Below are 23,934 nucleotides of genomic sequence, written 5' to 3' on the forward strand. Positions count from 1 at the left end.
GTAAAATAGTTAGATAAAGTATTCAAACCCTCAGAGACCTACAGAATATGGTATTTAAGAAGATTTTAATATCTTAAAGATTCTTTGACAACAAGACAGGCTAACTCCTGACAACCATCAGCCTACCTCAAGAAGATGATGAACATCAAAGATTCTCCTTATGGAGATGGCTTCAAATGTGGTAGACAAACCACCAGGGAAAATGTCCTAGCTTCTACCACAGACAGAATTCTGCCTAAAAATTGGCAAGCTTGGATACAGGTAGAGTTGATGGCCAAACTCTGCCAAGACAGGGTAAACAAGTATTTAATAGTTCCTGTTTCAAAAATATGTCTGTCAGATATATTGGGTCAGAAAGCTGAAGATGATTCTTCAATGTTATAGAAAATTATAGGTGACTGTTCAGGCAGTAAACTTTCTCTGGCATTTTTTTATTTTTTTCTTATATTTTATGTTTTTCTTCTCATTCTAAAAGCTGATAACCCTCACCTCTGGGTTCACTCAAGTAATTAACTTTCATTCTTTCTCAAGTCTTTGATGGGTTTGAGGCCTAATAGTTTAGTCTTACAATTAACCTAAGCTAGTTAGTGGTTAAGATGTACTCAGAGGAAGGACAGCAAGTAGCCAAGAAGAGACTTGATACCCTATGAGAATATATAGGGGGACGTAATCCCCCTCAAGAACAGTCATAGGGGAGGGGAATAATGGGAAAATGGGGGGGGGGGAGGAATGGGAGGATACAAGGGATGGGATAAACATTGAGATGTAACAAGAATAAATTAAAAAAAAAAGGTTTTATCATTGGGAAGGCTGAGAACTGCTGCTCTAGAGGCTCTGATTTAGTAGGTTCAGAGAAAATTTATGTTTCACATAAGTTTCCAAGTGAAAGCTATTTATTTCAGGTAATAGTGCTTCAGAAAATCATGGAAGTTAAGAGACCTTGAATGTAATCTTTAATCTTTTACAGCATGCACCATTGCCTCCTTATTCCCATATCTTGATGACTTTACAGTAAGCATCACATTGGCAATTCCTTTATAGCTATTTTGGCTGGTCCATTTTTATCTTCTTCTGGCTATCAACAAGCTATTTCTTGGCTGCTCTGGCAACAGATCACATTAAAAAAAAAAAACCTTTGAGGTCTTGTATAATCTGGCTAGATTGCAGAAACCTCACAAACCTTTAATCCCTCTGGCTGGAATACCGGCATGCCTTTAGTATGCGTCTTTAATCCCAAACAATGACATCTAATTGAGGAGCAGGGAAAGTGACAAACCAAAGAAAGATTTTAGCAGAATGAAGCAGAGCTATAATGTGCTCAACTCTTATGAGATCAGAGATGAAAGAGAAGCTACTTAAGAATAGTGCAGGGAGAAAGAAAGAGTTGAGTTTGGTGCAGTTCACTTGAGTCAGTTGAGTTCATACAGTCAGTGTAGTAGGTCTAGTTCAGTTCATGGAGTTCAGAGGCAGAACAACTCATTGAGAAGTGAAAAGAAGCTGGTTTGAATCAGTCATCTTAGAGGGGACTTTTAAGTCAGATTGGCTAAGTGGAAGCAGCCAGCCAGAGTTCAGAATGAACTAGAAACAGGTGAGCTTATTCAGCAGTAAGTCTCAGAGGCTGGCACACTCTAGCTAGGTTAGCAGATCGAGGCTGAACGATTATATTGTCAGGAGGGGAGAAGGTTCCAAGCTTAGGCCTAGGAGTAGTTAGAATAGCAAAACAAATGTTCAAGGCTCAACCCAAGCTGTGTACTTGCACAGCTTGGATACGGCTCTCATTTCATGCCCTCGTCTGAGAAACTAAAAGCCTCTGAGACAACAATTACAAATAAAAGTTACTTTTACACTGTCTCACTTCTTAGAAAACATACTCTCTGAAGATGTGTTTGGTTTTTTATTTCTATCTATAATGCTTAAAATATTGTTTGATCCACTGTAAATTATCACTATATATTTTATTTAGTGAATATGGATTTAAGAATGAGACAGTCAAGAACACACAGGGCAAGGAGTTATCAACTCAGTTGGCGCGTCATCCTTCTCAGGAATGAAAATACTATGTTCAGAATGATTGATTAGTAGCATAACTATATCTAGAATTTTTAGTGTTGCACTACAAGGATTTATTGAAGACAGTTCATGAAGACATCCACTGCCTAGATGTTACCCAATTTTAAAATCCCAAAGATAAAAATGATGTTTACTATTGGTATACTGTTCAATTAACTTAGCCAGAAAAAAGAAACCTTATCAGGGACTGTTTTTAAACCCTGGTTCCCAGATGTGGACAAATAGGCAACTTTACAAGAAGACCTTTCCCAATGCATCAGTTACAGCTCTGCTAATGTTAACTCCACCTGCACACTTGCTAAAGCCCTAAATGCTCACCATTAACTTAGAAAGCCCATAATACTCTCTCTATCTCAGATGATGATTTTCAGCTAAATTGCCTACTAGCGTGCCTACTAAACTGTGACACACAAACATATCTGCACCTAAAGTTCTCCTCTTTGTCTCTGGCTCTCAGTGATGTTCCATTAGTAATCACTGGCTCAGCAAGTAGCAACATCATTCACACTTGAGAGTCTCCAAGCAAGTCCAATTTTCCATTTCTCCCTCTTAAAATGTTCTATAGATTTTTCCCCTCTGAAGTTCTCTTACTTTATGCATCTCTTCTCCTTGACCATGATAAAATATCCTCTCTTTAGGAAGGATCTTCTGATCTTTCAGTTGAATTATATCCCTTCTTTCTATTCCCCTATTCCTATAGAGACTGACAACTGGATCTGCTAACACACAACACAGACTATTTGTGATCAACTTTTCAGTTATCTTATTAAACTGAAAAAGATCTATCAATAATTAATCTATGTAGCATCATCACCATCATCATCATCATCATTATCATCATCATCATCATCATCATCATCATCATCATCATCATTTTTTGAGGAGAATAGCTAAATATGACTCTCCTCATTCTAGAGAATACTATAAATTCAATGTTTGACGACAAAATAATAAAAATAATTTTAAGATTTTACAGAAAATTTAGTAACAGTAACTCAGAATAATCTGAAATGGGAAAAATCTGTTTTCTAGAGAGTAGAACTTCCTTTTGTAAATATCTGAAGCATTGTAGATTTAGCTATTTAGAAAAGTCAAATCAACTAAAAACAATCAAAGTAATTCTGGAACAGAGTTTCTCAGAATGATCTCAATGTTCTACTTTTCCTCATTTCTTTCCAAATTCCAAGCCCCATTGCAGCACTCAACACATGCCTAAGCTTCTTTCCTGCTGTGCCAGAAAATGAAGACAACATTTTCATTTGCTGTGTAACTCAAAACTGTACTGGACAGTTGTCCCAGGACTTAAGATAAGTCAGGACACTTGAGTATGAGTAGAATAAGATGCGGTGTTGGGGAGAAGTGAGGAGGGAAGAGGAGAGGAGAGGAAGGAGGAGAGAGTAGTGACTCAATGAGTGAACTTGATATGAGAGTGTGTATCCACTGTAGTGATATTATCTTTGGGAAGATAGTCCTAGATCAGAAAGAAAACAAACCTTTTGGAGCCACTGGATACAAGGCAGTAAATACCTCCCTTACCTACTTTTAACCTCTGGTTCTGCCTGAGTCTTGTCATGACTTTTCCTATTGATCAAACTGTGGTCAGGACTTGTAAGCTGCATAAACCCTTTCCTCCCTAAGTTGCTTTTGGTTATAGCATTTACCACAGCAATAGAAAGCAAACTATGACAGAAACCATACATGCTAAAATTCATTGGACAAGATAAAAATCAAATTACATTTTTTGACAAGGCCTTGGAGATATCACTCAGCAGCTAAGAACATATGGTGGCTCACAACTCACCTTTTCCCAGTGGATCACTGGGAAAAATCAGAACAACAACTCAAACAGGAACAGAGGTTAAAGGCAGGTAGGAAAGATATCTACCAACTTGTATGTCCTGGTTTGAGAAGCTAACTTTTCTTTATGGTCCAGGACCATAGCATGGTCCCAAGCATGGCATCACCTACAGTGGATGGGCACTCTCATACCAGTCCCTAATCAAGAAAAGGACAAACAGACAGGTAAATCTGATGAGAGCAATTCCTCATTTCTAGTCCCAGGGTAATATAACGCATTTTCTTGCATTTTTAGGGACTATACATGTGTGATGTAAAACACCCATTCAGGCAGATACACATCGACATACTCAAAATAAATTAAATGTTTTCAAAAATAAATGTTTATGAGAATCAGTGGTCTTCTTTTCTCAGTGTCTGTGCTTCTTTGGGTGTACCACATTGAGTTGCCTGTAGAAGCCAGGGCTAGTATATAACTTGAGAAGCAGCTCAGGCTTTCCTTTTAGGCTCAAGGTCTTTATTGGACAGCTTGTGGTAGCCCAAGCCTTCTCTCACAGCAAATTCATCTTAATGGAAGACCTCATGACACTTTGTTACCAATTTAGTGGAAAAGTACATCTGTTGTGTGGTAAAGAAGTTTACATGTTAGACCTGGCCTCTTGCTTCAGTTAAAATAGTCAGGAAAGTACATCTTAGTTTGGAGAACTCAATTTGAATGGCTGAGGCTTTTATTATTGGTAGAACAATGTGATTTTTCTCCTGGATAATAATGTCTCCGTAATTCCTTACATCTTTAGTTCCCTGGAATATTCCATCACTACCCTGACAAAATCTGGGCCATTTGTTTTGTGTATAATGAAAAAATGCAGACATTTTAATTCAATGAAGAATACTTAAAGAAATGGTGAGTTTCTACAATAGTAACTGATAGTTACTGCATCTTTACCTGAAGATCAGAAAATAAAGGTGAGTAAATATTTAAATCAAAATTATTTATACTTTATAGTATTTAATAATTTACAGACATATTTTTGAGTACAGTAGAATATTGTATATTTCAATTCCAAGAAAAAGAAATATAGCAAACTTGATATGTTTAATTTGGTAATATGTTGTGAAATGCATTATATATTTTATTTTGGCTCTGAAATTAGGACTATCTTTTGGAGATGCTTTTACAGAATTAGAATTATAGACACAACTGAATTTTTATTATTTATTTTCCTCCCTAGACATTCCATCAATCATTTTGTGTTGTCCTTGGTATATCCTCCTGTATTTCCTGTCTACTTGGAAGATTTAATTTTGTCCTTTCCATTCACACAGATAAGAGAATTTTAGGACTGGAAAATTTCTTGAAATCTGTTTTATTCAATCTCCTGACATTGAGAATGAAACACAAAGTTTCAGGTGTCTTAGGAAGTCTTTTGCATACTCACTTCCCTTTACCTAATATGATTCAATTGCTCTAGCTGTGGAACCAACCAAGTAACATGCTTACCTTTTAACCTTCCCTCTATGGAGAATCCTGGATTCACAGATGCTGTCTGTAGCCACTCACTATCAGAGTCACTAATAACATGTAAAAGTGACTGACTATTTCATTAACTGCTTTGATTATGATTTCTCTTTGTTTCTTTTCATATAGTCTCTGCCTTCTTTACTCTCCTTATTTGTACATAAACTTTTTTTGAATCTTTCCACCCAGTGTGATAATTACATACTAGGGGAATAATAAATATTTATGGAACGAATGAATAAAAGCAGAGAGTTGATTAATCATCCAATATACCTACTGAGGGTAAAATCTCATTACTCTGGCAAAACTCCCTAATTTCATTTAAATGTTTTTACTTCTATAACACAATTCAAGCTGAGAATTCATACATGGAACTCTGCTTTCTGTGATGGACTTTTTAGTTACTGAAGGGAATTACTGTATTAAGTGTTTTTTTCAGGTTTTTAGAGTTTGTTCACTGAGATTCCTTGGCTTCTCACCACTTTATGGACCGTCCTTCACAATTAACTATTTCTGCATTCCTGTTTATTTTTGTTTTACTCTACACCATCAATTAAAATAGCCACTTTCCCTCTCATGTGTATCTATCTTACCACTGTAAGGCACAGTGGTACCTTAAATACCCTTTCAGAACACTTAAGTGAGGAACATGAGTTTATTTGTACAAGGATGTATCTTTACTGGTCTTATTTTTCTTATTGTTGCATAAGACAAAATACCCATTTACAAGGGCTATATTTAAAATTGATATTATACAAAAGAAGTGTGTGACTGTAGACAAGTTCCTATATTTTATAAAACTTAAGAGCTACAATGCGGAAATTTAATTAATTCTCAGCTCAGGTTCATAAACGCCAGACATAAATGTTAAAGTGGCAAAAATACTGAGCTCTGTGTCTCCCCAGTTCACTCTTCTCACTCCACAAATTAAACTCACCAATGTGAAAATGCCAAGTGACCACTGAACCATTTCCAAGTTAATAACATTTCTGTATGAATCCATTTGGACTTTCGCTACCCCTCAATCTGGAACGTTTAATCATTTCAAACCACGTTGGTTTGATTAGAAATGAAATGCAGTGGCATTTCCAGGATGCAAACTCCACAAACTGGATTCAATTACCAAATAAGAAGAAGGTGCTTCAGAAATAACTTGCTGTTGTCCACCATGATACTGCAAAATGCTTAAAATGAAGGTGATGATAACCATGTCCTGTGACAGTCCACCTTTACCTTAATTTGCCAGATGTCTGTTTCTGGTATCACAGCTAGAAATATATCAACTGACCATGGATACAAAGCATAAAGCTGGTACCTCATGTGTTATAGTTACAGAATTTTCAGAGGAATGTTTACTCTGATCACATTTTAAATAATGTTTTGTATAACTTTTCTTTTCAAAGGTATCCATAGATATTTCGTGTAATACAAGACAAAGCACACAAAGAAAATAGCTCATTGGAATAATGAGTTAGGAAGTACTGCACACACTTCCTTGCTGGACACAAGCCCTGTATTTTAGAATACTAGAGATTTTAGCAATTGCTGTATAGAAGACAAATTTGCAGAGACATCTTTTTTCTGAAGTGTTTTTAAATCAAGATTTTTTTTTGACACAGCAATTTAAACACTATTTTTTCATTATTATAAGTCAAGAAGTAATTACGAAAGTAGAACCCCCAAATGTTAGGGTTATATTTTAAAGAGTCTGTTGCACAGGTAAAAGAAAAGCTGTTAAGCTTGAGAAGCTATTATTTATGAAGCAAAGATGAAATTAGCAATTCTGGAAAGCTAATGTCATCTCTAGTAATTTTGGCATCATGAAAGCCACCATCCTGGCCAATGACACCAAACGGAAGAACATGGTAGGTTTACTCAGAGAGTTGGGCCATTGGAGGAAGTCTCCAGCTGCCACAGCCTACAACAGGAGGAAAGCTGGTACCAGACAGCCCCCTCTAGGCAGGGCCAGACACCATAGGTTGCCCTATTTTGCTGCTTCTAAACCTTGGCATATTTCACACTGGTTGATCACAACATGGTTTCTCTGGGACAGGGCTCTAGTAAAAGTACTCCGTGTGTCTCAGAAGAAAGACAAGTGACATAATTGCAACAAAAAACCTAAGTACCATCATATTAGCATTTTGTGGATTCCAGCTGGGAAATAATAAGCTGTTTTTAATAGCAATTGGTAGTGAAATACATTTTCCATTTCATATTTGATGATTATGATGCTACTGAACGTCTTTCATGAGGAAGCACACCCAATATTCTAACATTTTATAATATGTGTGTTGCATTTATTAGAAAAATGTATAGGAAAGCTAATCAATACGTTTATAGTTAAAGCAAGCATTACTAAAATGAGCATACTCAGAGTAGTGACCGATGGCATGTGCCACAAGTTTCTTCTAATCGGATTAGGGAATGTGACTTCTTCTTGTTTGATGATGTTCAGTTAGCTGCAGTGTTTACCTCCATGTCTGTCTCTGTCACTACTTATCACATGTATAATTCCAGCCTTGGCTCAAAACTCAGAGCCATATGGACATTTATGTTCACCTGGTTCATGTATGCCTGATTTATAATACTTGGAGACATACAATAATTTAGACTAATGGTACTTGCAAAAAGAATTAGATGAGGGAACCTAAACAATATTATTGATGAATTACAAAAAGGTTTATTTAACAAGCATCTTAGACACCTGGAGCCATTAGCAATATGTAGACCATCTGTGTGATCTTGTTTACATTCCCTTTTCTTCACCAGGGATTTGTAAACACTCTTTTCCTTCCTTACTCTCAAATTCTTTTTCGTTATTTTCTCTTAACTGTTGACATTTATTAAAAATCTATTATATAGCAGATTCTCTGCATTCCAGAACTTTTTACTCATTAAATCCATATTCAAACATATTAGGTGATATTTTCATCTTTTATTACAGACAAGAAAGAGGTGTTCATAGGTAAGCATAAAGCATAAATAAATATTAAGACTTACATTTGAGTTACATTGATGAATGAATCATGGCAATGCCTCTGAAAGCTTTTCTTATTATTATCAAGGTTTTACTACTGTTGATTTATTTACTGGAGAATTGTTTCTACCTGTTTTGCTGCCTTTATAAGAACTTTAATTTTACAATATTATCACATATCTCTTAACTATGGGAGTACATTCTGAGAAAAATATTATTAGGTGATTTTGTTGTTATGCAGACTGCACATATACAGACAGAGAAACTATAGGTCAATCACTCAATATTACAACAGCTAGGAAATTGATAGAAAATAGAAAAAAATTCAACTTCATTAAACACTAATTTGACCACCATCGTAGCTGTGCACTCTCACCTACTGACTCAGTTACTCAAAGTTTTCATGAATTAATTGTTTTTATGATCAACTTCTAAACATAGATAACACTCAGTGTGGATCAATTTGCTTTCATACTACATTCTTTTGCTAGGGTTTGTATATTATTTTTATTTCTTGGTACATTATGTACTATTTCTACCCAGAGCTCAAAAAACAATAAAGAATTGCGACATAACATTATTTTGATGATTAAATCAGACAATACATTAAAACTTTCTAGGATTGAGATTGTATTTTGAGTGTATAATAGTGATATAATCCATGGAAGAACGCAATACAGACACAGCAAGCCAGTAAACTAGAGAAAGAGTAATACTGCTACTTGAAGTGAGATTTTAGAGACCACTCAGTGAAAAAAAAAAAAAAAAAAAAGACCACTCAGTGCCTCTTACATTACAATGTTGCCATTTTGGGCAAAATATCCAACAACAACAGCAATAAAAATGTTTAACTACTGAAAATATTTATTGTGACATTAAAACAGTGAATTTGAGAAATATAAAATATTTTAACTATTGTAATTATACCTTATATATATATATGTATACATATATATGAATCCTTTGTAATAAATTGTTGATAATGACTATAATAATTGAAAATAAAGTGAAAATTACAGGTATGGGTTTTAGTTTGCATAATTTCATATTTACCTAGCCTACCTCAAAGAGAATGATGAGCATCAAAGAACCTCTTTATGGAGATGGTTTCAAATGTGGCAAACAAGCCATTGAGCAAAATTTCCTCATTTCTACCACAGATAGAATTTTGCCAAAATCGCAAGCTTGGATGCAGGCTGAGTTGATGGATGAATTCTGCCAAGACAGGGTAAGTAATGCCTCAGTAGTTCCTGCCTCACAAATATGTCTGTAAGATATATTAGGACAGAAGGTTGAAGATGATACTCCAAAGTTATAAAGAATTTGCGTTACTGTTCAGGCAGCAAATTGTCTCTACCATCTCATTTTGGAATCTACTAACCTGCACTCCTGGCATACTCAGGTAATCAATTTTATTCCTTCTTAAGACTCTGATGGGGTTGATGACCAGTTGTTTAGGGATCAAGATGTCTTCAGGTCTAGATAGATATTTTAAGTTGATAATGACAAGATGCTATCGATATTCACTTACATACAGAATTTCAGACTCGCCAAGATAGAAAAGATGTTTTCCTCAAGGATGTCAAATACAAATAGCCAGAACACTAAGGATATAACTTTTATATAATTTCCGATTGTATCATGGCTCTTCTTGCTATAGGAAGTTTATTCTATATATGTGTAATAATATAAATGTATATGTAATAAATAAAAATGTTTAAACAATCTTTTAAAGCTTTATTTACCTGTGACTAAATTTCAGAAGTAAATTTATACTTATATTGTATAGTGGGAATAATATGTAATAATTCTACATGTGTTACTAATAGGTCATTAATATACAAACATTCATACAAAAGCTAATGAGTTTCATTGAATCTGAAAAAACATTACAAAGACAGCACAAAGTTGATACACACCTTTTTACACTCCTTGAGGAACAGTACATGTAGGGTATGCTTGGACTGCAAAAGGCTGTACCTGTTAAGTGTTGTTGAATAACAGAATTACTTAGTAAAAGATTAAGAATCCCAGTATTCAGACTATACCATACATAAATGAAATCTGCCAGGCTAGTCAAAATCTAATTAGGGGGATTTTTGTTTGTTTTGTCTTTTGTTTTCATTTTTCTTATGCTTCTTTTTTAAAAGAGACACATTTATATTATTATACATAAATAAAATAAAGTACATACTGCAGGAACAACCATAAAACAATAAAAAATTACATATATGTTACATTCATAGTGATTTGGCTATTTGCATTTGGAAAACTTGAATTAAACATCTTTCCTATCTTGTTGATTCTAAAAATCTGAATAAAAATCAATATCTAGAGTTTGGCCATGGACTAATTAGCAGGTTTTTTCTTTTTTTAAGATTGAACCCTACCAGGTATCACCAGAGCTCTGGGACTAAGAAAATCTCAGGGAGACAGAGAGTGGAGTGGCCATCAGACCCTACCCTCTGCCCCACCCTGCTTCAGTCTCTGGAGAGCTCCGGTGCCAAAAAAAAAAAAAAAAAAAAAAAAAAAAGACTCAGAAGGCTGTGGACACTTTGCCCTGACCCAGCACACATTCTCAGACCCAGGACAATTACAGGACCCACAGTACAGGGGAGATGGCGATCACTGTCTGTGAGAGACCCAAACTACAGGGCTAGCCTCCTGACATCCAGACCAGTGAAGCATCAGAGCTTCTAGCCTAGGGAAATTGGAGAAAACATTTTAATCTATCCTCAGACTCCCTGCACCCAACACCGGAAGCTAACTCCTAAAAACAGAGACAGAAGGATGACTAAAGGACAGTGTAAAATCAGATGCAAAAAAAAAAAAAAAAAAAAAAAAAACCCAAAACAATAATAGCATCTCCAGATTCCAGCTATTCCAAAGAAAACAGCTCAGAGAACTCAAACACAATGGAAATACAAGAAAATGACCTCACATCTTTAGTAATGAGGATGATAATGGAGGAAATAAATAAAACTCATAATCAAATTCAGGAAGACACAACCAAACAGGTGGAAGACATAAAAGAGACCTATAGAGAGGCAGTGGAAAAACTTCAGGAAAATACAAATAACCAGATGAAGGAAATCAATTAAACTTTTCAAGTTCTGAAAGCCTATGAAGAGGCAATGAAAGAAACTCAGGAATACACAATCAATATAACAGTTCAAGATCTGAAGATGAAAATTGATTCAATGAGAAACACACAAAAAGAAGAAAAACGGGAATGTGAGAGCTCAGAGAGGCGGGTGAGAAACCCAGAGGCTAGCTTTTCTAACAGAAGCCAAGAAATGGAGGAATGAATCTCAGGTCTAGAAGACACGTTGTAGGTCTTGAAGCAGTCATTAAAGAAAATGCTAAATCTGGAAAAACCCTGACACAAAACATCCAAGAAATCAAGCACTATGAACAGAAGAAATCTGAGGATATAGAAGATGCCAGACTCCAAGGCCCAGAAAATATTCCCAACAAAATAATAGAAGAAAACTTCCCCCATCTAAAGAAAGTGATGCCTATAAACATACAAGAGGCCTACAGAACACCAAATAGAATAGACCAGAAAAGAAAATCTTCCCGTCACATAATAATCAAACACAAAATATACAGAAAAAAGAAAAAATACTCAAAGCTGCAAGGGAAAGGGGCCAAATAACACTTAATGGCAAACCTATCAGAATTACACCTGACTTCTCAGTAGAGACCATAAAAGCCAAAAGGGCCTGCACAGATATCCTGCAAACCCTAAGAGACCACAGTTGCCAGGCCAGATTACTTTACCCAGCAAAACTATCAATAACCATTGACAGGGAAAACAAAATATTCCATGAGAAAAACAAATTCAAACAGTACCTATCCACAAATCCAGCTTCACAGAAGGTACTAGAAGAAAAACTCCACCCCAAAGGGACAAGGTATAACCAAAACTACACAGTAAATAGATAACTATACCATCGAAAAAACACAACCACACAATGTTCTACTGAAACCAACATCAAAATTAAGACTCTTAATGGTCACTGGTCATTAATATATCTCAACGTCAATGGTCTCAATTCTGTAATAAAAAGAGAAAGACTAACTGAACGGATGCATAAACAAGATCCAACATTCTTCTGCATCTAAGAAACACATCTCACCCATAAAGATACACATTACTTTAAGGTAAAAGGCTGGAAGAAAATATACCAAGCAAATGGTCACAAGAAGCAAACTGGTGTAGCCATTTTAATATCTAACAATATAGACTTTCAATCAAAATTAGTCAAAAGGGATGAGGAAGAACACTTCATACTCATCAAAGGTAAAGTCAACCAAGATGACATCACAATTCTGACCATCTATGATCCCAATACAATGGCATACACATTTATAAAATATCTACTAATAAAACTTAAACCACACATTGATCCCCATACAATAATAGTGAGAGATTTCAAAACCCCATTCTCACTCAAGGATAGGTCACTGATACAGAAACTAAGCCAAGAAATAACATCATTAACCAATGCCATGAATCAAGTGGGTCTAACAGATATCTATAGAATATTCCACCCAAACAAAAAGGAATATACCTTCTTCTCTGCAACCCATGGAACCTTCTCTAAAGCTAATCACATCGTTGGTCACAAAGCAAGCCTCAGTAGATAACAGAAGATTGAAATAATGCCTTGTGTCATATCAGATCACCATGGTTTTAGGCTGCACTTCAACAACAACAGAAATAACAAAAGCCTACACATACATGGAAACTAAACAACTCTCTAATTAATGACAACTGGGTCTGGGAAGAAATAAAGAATGAAATTGAAGACTTACTGAATTTCAATGAAAATGAAGGAACAACATACCCAAATTTGTGGGATACTTTGAAAGAAATGTTAAGAGGAAGAGTTCATAGCACTAAGTGCCTTTAAAAAGAAATAAAAAACATCCACATGAGCAACTTAAGGCCACAGTTTCAAGCCCAAGAAAAAAGAGAAGCAGAAACACCCAAGAGGAATAGACATCTGGAAATAATCAACTCAGGGCTGAAATTAATAAATTAGAAACAAAACAAACAGTCCAAAGAATCAACAAAACCAAGAGCTGGTTCTTTGAGAAAATCAACAAGATAGACAGACCGTTAGCCAAACTAACTAAAAGGCAGAGAGACAGTACTGAAATCAACAAAATCAGAAATGAAAAAGGAGACATAACAACAGACACTGAAGAAATTCAAAGATTCATAAGATCCTACTTCGAAGGCATATATGCAACAAAATTTGAAAATCTAAGGGAAATCGACAATTTTCTTGCCAAATTTGTGTGAAGAACAGATAAACAAGCTAAATAGTCCCATTTTCCCTATAGAAATAGAAGCAATCATCGATAGTCTCCCAACCAAAAAGGCCCAGGGCCAGATGGTTTCAGTGCAGAATTCTATCAGACCTTCAAGGATGTGCTAATACCAATATTCTTCAAGCTACTCCAAAAGATAGAAATGAATGGAACATTACCGAATTTATTCTATGAGGCCATAGTCACATTTATAATTAAACCTCAAAAAGCCCCAACACAGAAAGAACATTTCAGACCAATTTCTTTTATGAACATTGATGCAAAAATATTCAATAACATCCTTACAAAACGAATACAAGAACACATCAAAGATTTTATTCACCATGACTAGGTATGTTTCAATCCAGGCTTGCAGGAATGGTTTTATATATGGAAATCCATCAATGTAATCCACTATGTAAACAAACTGTAAAAAAACATGATCATCTCCTTAGATGCAGAGAAAGCATTTGATAAAATGCAATACCCGTTCATGTTTAAAGTTTTGGAGAGATCAGGGATACAAGGCACATACCTCAACATAATAAAGGCTATGTACAGCAGCACACACACACACACACACACACACACACACACACACACACACACACACACACACACACACATACACCATGCCTGAAAATAATTCTTTAAATATGTGATAAAACTCAACTGTGAAGATTGTCCTGTCCAGTGGCTAGATCTGGGTAGGGGTTCGAAGTTTTCTGCATGTATTGTCCTTTGCTAGTGCCATATTTGACCACATGCCCTAGATGGGGAGGCCTGGTAGAGACATTTTTTATTAAGTAAAACTGTGAAGAAATAAAATAATTATGAAATATTACAGGGTAACAAATGAGATAATAAAGAATTCACGGTTGTTTACATATACTTGCTTACAGTATTCCCAAGCAAGATTGTTAAAGACAGATGATTATTAATATTTTAAGATATTAAATAAGTTGATATAGTTTCCAAAGCATGTAAATTTATCAAAATTATGTTTAAACTCAGGTATATCTGACACTAGATCGCCATAGTCCTGACTTTTGCTATTAATATAAGGATATGGAAACAGACATTCTTTGTCTCTGAGATGATAAAGCCAAATTTATCTTATATATTAATTATATATCAAGATACTCAAATGAGAATATTGTGCTCTTATACCAGACAAGTTTCTCATCTCTTAAAATCTGTACAATTTATACGCAGTTTACAGGCAGTAAGGATTACTAGATATATGCAAGTGATAGTACAGTCCCATTCTTCCCATGTTGAATTAGCAGATTCCCCTAGTTATCACTAAGTAAATATCATATATTTTTGTTGTTTTGTTTCTATTACTTTATGTGTAGGTATGTTTTGCATATATATATATATGTATATATGTGTATATATACACACACACACACACACACACACACACACACACACACACACACACACCATATACATGTCTCTGATGCTCATGGAGGGCACCTAGAACAGTTACATGCTCTTGGGTTTTGAAAATTCTATTTCCATCGTACAGAAGAATAGCCATGATCCTGATGACTGAGTCATTTCTCAGCCTCCCTAGTTGGTATAGGTTTGTATATATAATGTGTCTATATTATAGTGGACTAAATAGTATAATATTTGTGTAATTTGTAGATACAGTAAAATGTGATGGATAAACTTTTCAATTTGATTGGATTAAAAGGTGGCTAGTAGTAGAGACATGCCTGGGTACATCAGAGGTGTTTTTGGAAACAATAGGATCATGAGTGATCTAAACCAATGATTGGATTGCGCTCTTTATGGAATAATAATATGTTGCTATTGTGAAGAGAGACATGATGAGACAATAATCTACTAAAGATATATTTTTGAGAGCGGCATTGCTCCATGGCCTCTTCATACATTGTCTTTTATCAATTTATCCTATTCTTTCTTCTCTGTTTATCTATAGTATGTGTGACCTTCTTCTGAGAGCCACATCCTCGCTCTTATATGACACTCTGCTTAGGTACATGGAGAGAAAGACCAAACTTTGAAACTGTGAGCCTACTGCACCTATGATCTCTATATCATGTAACTTGGCCATAGCAACACTAAAAGAACCAACTCTTGGGAGAATAATATGATTTTACCGTAGTGAAAACATTAGTATTGCAATCTTGCTTTTACAAAATGCGTGAAAATAATACCCATTGGTTAAATGTGTTTCATGTTTCATTGTAGTAGCATTCGCTATGTTATCATAGTAATTTTCATTGTACAGAGAAATGAAATATGATACCAAAAATAAAGAAAAATCTTTCACTGTGAAATTGTAGCTATAATAATTACATAGATTAGGTGATAGATTGATGAATAAAGATGATGATGGTGATGACAATGAATAAATAGATAGATGGTAGGTAGAATGATACATAGTTACAGCAATAGATATGTGAACAGACTAATAGATAGATAATACACTATGGTAGATAGCAAGTAAAATTATTGAGGAAGGAAGACATCCCTTTATACAGAAATGCATGGATCTAGAAGTAATGCCAAGCTACTCCTCTGAAATGTATTTGATATCTGATTTTGAACATTAACTTACCTTCATGTGCCTCAGTTTACCTATCAGAAAAATCAGAGACTTGAAATTTATGATCTTTAAAATTTTAATCAAGTCTATGCATCATGTGGTTTTCTCTGATAATGTGAAGATTGTCTCCCTTTTTAAGTCCTTAATAGCACCGTACAAACGAGAATAAGCTAGCGTTCCCACTGGCTGCCACAAGGCCTAGGGCATTTAATGGAAAAAAGTCATAAAAGAGGATTAATTTTAAAGTCTGGATTTTCATCATGGCATCCAGTTTTGACATGTTCATATGGATTGAGTGATGCTACAGAGTTTGACTATGACCTAAGGTGTCTGGATCTCAGCCATGGGCTACATTTAAAAATAACTAACATCCAAAATGTGTACATATTTAAATGTTAAACATCAAAACTAAACCAAATGTAGATTGTAAAATTAAATGCAAGTCTCTTATTAGCAAAGTAGTTAATGAAATTAGATGATGCCATCAGAGAGGTTAAATCATCTTTTTATTTTTTTTATTTTTTTTATTTATTTTATTTTATTTTTTTTATTAATTTATTCTTGTTACATCTCAATGTTTATCCCATCCCTTGTATCCTCCCATTCCTCCCCCCCCCCATTTTCCCATTATTCCCCTCCCCTATGACTGTTCCTGAGGGGGATTACGTCCCCCTATATATTCTCATAGGGTATCAAGTCTCTTCTTGGCTACTTGCTGTCCTTCCTCTGAGTGCCACCAGGTCTCCCCCTCCAGGGGACATGGTCAAATGTGAGGCACCAGAGTATGTGAGAAAGTCGTATCACACTCTCCACTCAACTGTGGAGAATATTCTGACCATTGGCTAGATCTGGGAAGGGGTTTAAAGTTTACCTCCTGTATTGTCCTTGGCTGGTGCCTTAGTTTGAGCGGGACCCCTGGGCCCAAATCTGCCTATCATATTGCTCTACTTGTAGATTTCTAGGACCCTCTGTATCCTTTTATTTTGCTGTTCTCCCATGCGTCTCTCATTTAGAGTCCCAATAGGATGCCTTCCCCTCTGTCCCAGTTTCCTGGTAAGTGAAGGCTTTTGTGGGACATGCCCCTTGGGCTAGTATGCAGATATAAGTGAGTATATACCATTTGATTCTTTCTGCTTCTGGGTTAACTCACTCATTATGATCATTTCTAGCTCAATCCATTTATCCACAAATTTCGGGAATTCCTTGTTTTTAATAGCTGAGTAGTATTCCATAGTGTAAATGTACCACAGTTTCTTTATCCACTCTTCTACTGAGGGACACTTAGGCTGTTTCCATGTTCTGGCTATTATGAATAAGGCTGTTATGAACATGGTTGAGCAAATTTTCTTGTTGTGTGCTGGAGCATCTTCTGGGTATATTCCAAGGAGTGGAATAGCTGGGTCTTGAGGAAGCCCTATTCCCATTTTTCTGAGATAGCACCAGATAGATTTCCAAAGTGGCTGTACTAGTTTGCATTCCCACCAGCAATGAAGGAGTGTTCCTCTCTCCCCACATCCTCGCCAGCATGTGGTGTCGCTTGAATTTTTGATCTTAGCCATTCTGATGGGTGTAAGATGGAATCTCAGAGTTGTTTTGATTTGCATTTCCCTGATGACTAAGGAGGTTGAGCATTTCTTTAAGTGTTTCTCAGCCATTTGATACTCATCTGTTGAGAATTCTCTGTTTAGTTCTGAGCCCCATTTCTCAATTGGGTTATTCGGTTTGGTGGTGTTTAATTTCTTGAGTTCTTTATATATTTTGGATATTAGACCTTTGTCAGATGTAGGGTTGGTGAAGATTTTTTCCCAGTCTGTAGGCTGTCGCTTTGTTCTCTTGACAGTGTCTCCTGCCTTACAGAAGCTTCTCAGCCTCATGAGGTCCCATTTATTAATGGTTGACATTAAGGCCTGGGCCGTTGTTGTTCTGTTCAGGAAGTTGTCTCCTGTGCCAATATGTTCCAGGCTCTTTCCCACTTTTTCTTCTAAGTGGCTTAGTGTCTCTGGTTTTATGTTGAGGTCTTTAATCCACTTGGATTTGAGTTTTGTGCAAGGTGACAAATATGGGTCCAGTTTCATTTTTTTACACATAGACCTCCAGTTAGACCAGCACCATTTGTTGAAGATGCTATCCTTTTTCCATTGAATGGATTTGTCTTCTTTGTCAAAAATCAAGTGACCATATGTGTGTGGATTCATATCTGGGTCTTCGATTCGATTCCACTGATCAACCAGCCTGTTGCTGTGCCAGTACCATGCTGTTTTAAGTACTATTGCTTTATAGTACAGTTTGAGATCAGGTATGGAGATTCCTCCGGAGCATCTTTTATTGTACAAGATTGTTTTAGCTATTCTGGGTTTTTTGTTTTTCCATATGAAGTTCAGAATTGAACTTTCAATGTCTTTAAAAAATTGTGTAGTTATTTTGATAGGGATTGCATTGAATCTGTAGATTGCTTTTGGTAGGATGGCCATTTTTACTATGTTAATTCTCCCGATCCATGAGCAAGGAAGATCACGCCATCTTCTCAGGTCATCTTCAATCTCTTTCTTCAGAGTTTTGAAATTTTTTTCATACAAGTCCTTCACTTGCTTAGTTAGGGTAACTCCTAGATATTTTATATTGCTTGTGGCTAATGTGAAGGGTGTGGTTTTCCTAATTTCTTCCTCTGTAAGCTTGTCATTTGTGTATAGGAAGGCTACAGACTTTTTTGAGTTAATTTTGTATCCAGCCAATTTGCTGAAGGTGTTTATCAGCTTTAGGAGTTCTCTGGTGGAGTTTTGAGGGTCACTTATGTACACTATCATATCATCTGCAAAGAGGGATAATTTGACTTCCTCCTTTCCCATTTGGATACCCTTGATCTCCTTTTGTTGTCTTATTGCTCTGGCTAGAACTTCGAGTACTATATTGAAGAGATATGGAGAGAGTGGGCAGCCTTGCCTTGTTCCCGATTTGAGAGGAATTTCCTTGAGTATCTCACCATTTACTTTGATTTTGGCTATTGGCTTGCTGTATATAGCCTTTATTATGTTGAGGAAAGTGCCTTGTATCCCCGATCTCTCTAAAACTTTAAACATGAATGGGTGTTGAATTTTATCAAATGCTTTCTCTGCATCCAAGGAGATAATCATGTGGTTTTTTATTTTCAGTTTGTTTATATGATGGATTACATTGATGGATTTCCGTATATTAAACCATCCCTGCATGCCTGGAATGAAGCCTACTTGGTCATGATGAATGATATCTTTGATGTGCTCCTGTATTCGTTTTGCAAGTATTTTATTTAGTATTTTTGCATCTATGTTCATAAGAGAAATTGGTCTGAAATTCTCTTTCTTTGTTGAGTCTTTGTGAGGTTTAGGTATCAATGAGACTATGGCCTCATAGAATGAATTTGGTAATTTTCCATCCATTTCTATCTTTTGGAGTAGCTTGAAGAGTATCGGTATTAGCTCACCCTTAAAGGTCTGGTAGAATTCTGCACTGAAACCATCTGGCCCTGGGCTTTTTTTGGTTGGGAGACCATCGATGATTGCTTCTATTTCTGTAGGGGAAATGGGACTATTTAACTTGTTTATCTGTTCTTCACTCAACTTTGGCAAGTGAACTTGATCAAGAAAATCGTCCATTTCCCTTAGATTTTCAAATTTTGTGGCATATATGCCTTCAAAGTAGGATCTTATGAATCTTTGAATTTCTTCAGTGTCTGTTGTTATGTCTCCCTTTTCATTTCTGATTTTGTTCATTTCAATACTGTCTCTCTGCCTTTTAGTTAGTTTGGCTAATGGTCTGTCTATCTTGTTGATTTTCTCAAAGAACCAGCTTTTGGTTTTGTTGATTCTTTGGACTGTTTTCTTAGTTTCTAATTTGTTAATTTCAGCCCTGAGTTTGATTATTTCCAGGCGTCTACTCCTCTTGGGTGTTTCTGCTTCTTTTTTTTCTAGGGCTTCCAGTTGTGTTGTTAAGATGCTTATGTGGGATGTTTCCATTTTCTTTTTAAAGGCACTTAGTGCTATGAATTTTCCTCTTAGCACTGCTTTCAATGTATCCCACAAATTTGGGTATGTTGTTTCTTCATTTTCATTGAATTTCAGAAACTCCTTGATTTCTTTCTTTATTTCTTCCCTGACCCAGGTGTCATTTAGCAGAGAGTTGTTTAGTTTCCACAAACGTGTAGGCTTTTTGTTATTTCTGTTGTTGTTGAATTGCAGCTTAAGAGCATGGTGATCTGATAGGATACAAGGTATTATTTCAATCCTCTTGTATCTGTTGAGGCTTGCTTTGTGACCTACGATGTGATCAATTTTGGAGAAGGTTCCATGGGGTGCAGAGAAGAAGGTGTATTCTTTCTTGTTTGGGTGAAAGGTTCTATAGATATCTGTTAGATCCATTTGACCCATGGCATTGGTTAATGATGTTATTTCTCGGCTTAGTTTCTGTTTCAATGACTTATCCTTCAGTGAGAGTGGGGTGTTGAAGTCTCCCACTATTATTGTGTGGGGATCGATGTGTGGTTTAAGCTTTTTTAGGAGATCTTTTACATATGTGGGTGCCCTTGTATTGGGAGCATAGATGTTCAGAATTGTGATGTCATCTTGGTTGACTTTACCTTTGATGAGTATGAAGTGTCCTTCCTCATCCCTTTTGATTAATTTTGGTTGAAAGTCTATTTTGTTCGACACTAAAATGGCTACCCCTGCTTGCTTCTTGTGACCATTTGCTTGGAATATTTTTTTCCAGCCTTTTACCCTGAGGTAATGCCTTTCATTATGGGTGAGATGTGTTTCTTGGATGCAGAAGAATGTTGGATCTTGTTTATGTACCCATTCGGTTAGTCTGTGTCTTTTTATTGGAGAATTGAGGCCATTGATGTTGAGAGATATTAATGACCAGTGACTGTTAAGAGTCTTAATTTTGATGTTGTTTCCAGTCGAGCGTTTGTGTAGTTGTGTTTTTGCCATGGGATAGTTATCTATTTCCTGGGTAGTTTTGGTTGTAGCTTGACCCTTTGGGATGGAGTTTTCCTTCTAGTACCTTCTGTAAAGCTGGATTTGTGGATAGGTACTGTTTGAATTTGTTTTTGTCATGGAATATTTTGTTTTCTCCATCAATGGTTATTGATAATTTTGCTGGGTAAAGTAGTCTGGCCTGGCATCTGTGTTCTCTTAGGGTTTGCAGGATCTCTGTCCAGGCCCTTCTGGCTTTTATGGTCTCTGCTGAGAAGTCAGGTGTAATTCTGATAGGTTTACCATTAAATGTTATTTGGCCCTTTTCCCTTGCAGCTTTTAATATTTTTTCTTTGTTCTGCATGTTTTGTGTTTTGATTATTATGTGGCGGGCAGTTTTTCTTTTCTGGTCAATTCTATTTGGTGTTCTGTAGGCCTCTTGTATGTTTATAGGCATCTCTTTCTTTAGATTGGGGAAATTTTCTTCTATGATTTTGTTGAGAATAGTTTCTGGGCCCTGGAGTCTGATGTCTTCTCTTTCTTCAATGCCTATTATCCGCAAATTTCTTCTTTTCATGGTGTCCTTAATTTCTTGGATGTTTTGTGTCAGGAGTTTTCCAGATTTGGCATTTTCTTTAATGGTTGATTCAATATCTGTGATTGTATTTTCTAGCCCTGAGATTCGTTCTTCCATCTCTTGGATTCTGTTAGAAAAGCTCACCTCTGTGTTGCTCGCCTTCTTCTCTGAGGTCTCACGTTCTCGTTTTTCTTCTGTCTGTGTGTTTATCATTGAATCCATTTTCATTTTCAGATCTTGAACTGATTTTTTTATTTCTTTCATCTGATTTTTTGTATATTCCTGAGTTTCTTCCATTGCCTCTTTATAGGTCTTCAGAGCTTGAACCGTTTTAGTTATTTCTTTCATCTGGTTGTTTGCATTTTCCTGCAATTTTTCCAGTTCCACTCTATGTGCTTCTTTTATGTCTCTCACCTGTTTGTCTGCGTCTTCCTGCATTTGATTACGAATTTTATTTGTTTCCTCCATTATCATCCTCATTACTAAGGATTTGAGGTCATTTTCTTGTATTTCCGTTGTATTTGAGTTCTCTGGGTGGTTTTCTTTGGGATAGCTGGAAACTGGAGACGCCATGTTGTTTTGGGGTTTTTTGCGTATGCTTTTTCGTTGTCCTTTAGACATCTTGCCGTCTTTGTTTTTGTTGGGTAGCTTCCAGAGTTGAATGGAGGGTGTCTGATGATAGATTCACTTGTTTTCTTACGATTTCCCTAGGCTGCGAGCTCAAAGCTTCACTGGTGTGGATGTTAGGATGTTAGCCCTGTTGTTCTGGTCTCTCACAGCCAGTGATCCTCAGTCCCTCTCTGCTGTGGATCCTGCAATTGTTCTGGGTCTCTGAATGAGCGTTGGGTCAGGCCAAGGTATCCACAGCCTTCTGTGTTCCCTGCCAAGTCCAGCCAGGAGCACTGGGACCGAACCACGGGCAGAACTCAGCTAGATTCTCAGGGCCAGAACCGTCTGCCAAGCTCAGCTAGGGATTTTGGGCCCAAAATGCACACAGGGCCCAGCCAGAATTTTTGGGCTGGGACTACGCACCAAGCTCCACTAGGGCCTTTTGGCCCAAAGTGCGTGCTGTGGTCAGTTATTGACTCAGGGCCCGAACTGACCACCAATCTCAGCCAGGAATTCTGGATTCAAACTGTACACTGTGTCCAACCAGAGTCTTAGAGCTGGTGGAACCGAGAGCTCTGTCCAGCCTGTGCCACAGCAGGAGAACTGCGGCTGCTCTGAGTTAGCGCCAGTGGTGGAACAAGTGCTCCGCCCGCACTGTGTCCCCGCAGGGGAGCTGCCGCTGAGCTGAGGTGGTGCCTAGGATGGAACCGAGCACGTCACCAAGCCTGCGCCACAGCAGGAGAACTGCGGCTGCTCTGAGTTAGCGCCAGTGGTGGAACAAGTGCTCCGCCCGCACTGTGTCCCCGCAGGGGAGCTGCCGCTGAGCTGAGGTGGTGCCTAGGATGGAACCGAGCACGTCACCAAGCCTGCGCCACAGCAGGAGAACTGCAGCTGCTCTGAGTTAGCACCTGTGGTGGAACAAGTGCTCCGCCCGTACTGTGTCCCCGCAGGGGAGCTGCCGCTGAGCTGAGGTGGTGCCTAGGATGGAACCGAGCACGTCACCAAGCCTGCGCCACAGCAGGAGAACTGCGGCTGCTCTGAGTTAGCGCCTGTGGTGAAACCAAGTGCTCCGCCCAGACTGTGTCACCGCAGGGGAGCTGCCGCTGAGCTGAGGTAGTGCCTAGTGTGGAGCAGCGTGCTCAACTAAGCCTGCGCCACAGCAGGGGAGCTATGGCCACGCTGAGTTAGTGCCTCAGGCAGAATTGTTTGCTGGGCCGGGCCAATACCCGGGACTCTGGGGCCGAAGTGTCCGCCGAGTCCAATCTGGGTCCAAAGGCTCCACGCGACCCAAATCCTGCCCCGAGTCCCCTCTCCCGCAGCAATTCCCACCAGCCACCACACCAATCGCCTCCACCGGAAGGCTATGAGCTGCAAACCTCAGCCGCCGCTGCTGGTGCCGCTGGTGCTGCCGCCTCTACCGCTGCCGCTCCGATCAGAGAAAAACCACGCTCCTCCCGTGTGCAGGGGCATGCAGGTCCTCCGCACCCTGGTCCCTCCGAACCGTGGAGCACTCCCGCTGCCGTGACGTTCGGA

This window comes from Acomys russatus, chromosome 2, assembly GCF_903995435.1.
Source record: "Acomys russatus chromosome 2, mAcoRus1.1, whole genome shotgun sequence".
NCBI classification, from domain to species: domain Eukaryota; kingdom Metazoa; phylum Chordata; class Mammalia; order Rodentia; family Muridae; genus Acomys; species Acomys russatus.